The sequence below is a fragment of the Morus notabilis genome, unplaced genomic scaffold (genome assembly GCF_000414095.1).
Source record: "Morus notabilis unplaced genomic scaffold, ASM41409v2 Scaffold25, whole genome shotgun sequence".
NCBI classification, from domain to species: Eukaryota; Viridiplantae; Streptophyta; class Magnoliopsida; order Rosales; family Moraceae; genus Morus; species Morus notabilis.
Genome location: NW_010357699.1, coordinates 546,543 through 548,386, shown reverse-complemented (window position 1 = coordinate 548,386; position 1,844 = coordinate 546,543).

Genomic DNA, 1,844 nt, shown 5'->3' with positions numbered 1-1,844 from the left:
ATAAAAGTGAATTAAAGAAAAATGAGAATTTTTGAGATTTTTTGTTGCAAATAAAATAAAAAGGAGAAAATCTGTGTGAAGAAAACGGTAAGGTGTCGAGAATCTCTAATGCTTCGTTCACCAATTCAAGTTTTGATTCACAAAATAAAATAATCGAATAAATTAAATCTCTATGTTGGCTCAGAAAATATTATTATTACAAGTTATCCAAAATCGACAATATATCAATTTGACAATATTGCAGTAAAAGACAATTTGTAAAATAATTTGAATGACAAAACAATGCATGACAGAATTACATAAGAAAAGCGTGACTGAACTTATATAAAAATTGGCACACAATATTTTAAAAAGAAATAGAAAAATAGATGAGATTTAATTCATTCAGATGTTGAACTTTACAGCACAAGGAATCAAAACTCTAAATTGGATCGCTCAACAGAAGTTCATCTCTAACCTCACCAAGAGAACTCTAGCCTAACTTGCAAAACATTCTCACAAGTTCTAGAGAGAAAATATGAGACTGACAGCAAGACGACAGAAAATTGAATATTAAAAGATTCAAAAACCTTAGGCTAACCCCTCTATTTATAGTGTTCAAAGGTTACCTATCAAATAAGGAAACAAACAATAAAAATAGAAAATTACAAAAGAAAGGGAAACAAAATGAAATTACACATAAATTTGAAGGAATCATATATTTGATTTGGGAAGAAATCTGGTAATTTGCTCTGATTTTTGAAGGAGCAATTCGGACTCAACACTCAGTGAACACGTGTCGAAACGAGATTGGCATTGATGAGAGAAACGTGCCACGTGTTGCACGCGGATTGGTTGGCGTGTGCTGGCGCGGTCAGAATGGAGGACCCGCGTTGGACAGGTGGCGCACGCGGAGAAGGCAGCAGGTCTGCTGCTGTCGTGCGGGACCCACGAATGTAACGCCCTTTAGAATTAAACATGTTTAAGAGGTGCGAGATAAGAGAAATCAATCCATTCAAACATTTCCTATATTTCTCATTCTCAAGTTCTTGTGACCTCTGTAACGCCCTCTAGAATTAAACATGTTTAATTATGCTAAACTGTGGATTATTAGTGTGCCTAATTTGATTTTCACAATTAATCAACGGACTTTAAGTTATTTTCAGTATTTATAATTTCACCCCAAAGATTTTTGGAAACACACTTAAATTTTAAACATTTTCCTTTTTTTTTCATTTTTCTTTTTCCTTTTCTTTTCTTTTTCTTTTTCTTTTTTTTTTTTTCTTTTCTTTTCCCCCCCATTCCCTTCCCGTGCGCCCAGCCCCCCTCTCTCTCTTTCTTTCCTTTTCTTTTTTTTTTCTTCTTCTTCTTCTCTGGTTCTTCACGCACAGCCTCTCTCTCTCTCTTTCCTTCTCCATTTTCTTCCACCGCCGGGCAGCTCTCTCTCCGGGCTTCTTCCCGCCGGCGTCCTCTCTCTCTCTTGCTCTCTCTTTCCAGGTTTCTCTCTCCCTCTCTCTCTTTCGGCAGTTTGGCCGAAAATAAAAAAAAAAAAAAAAAACGAAAAACAGAAAAATTGGGGGAGACGAAGCTTGAGCAACTGATTTGAGGTAAAACCCTTTGAAACCCACTCTTTGATTCGGATTTTAAGCTTGAGAAAGTTTGATTTTGGTTAGATTTGAATAATTTTGAGTTAGGGTTCGAGTTTGAACAGTTATTGTTGGAATTGAATGAAATTTGGGGATTTTTAGTTATTGGACTTGTTTAATTGATTAGAAACTGATTTTGATGGATTCTGGAGAATATATATTGAAATTGGATTTGAATTGCAGGTTTGGCATTTTTCCTATTTATGCCGGCATGCTGCC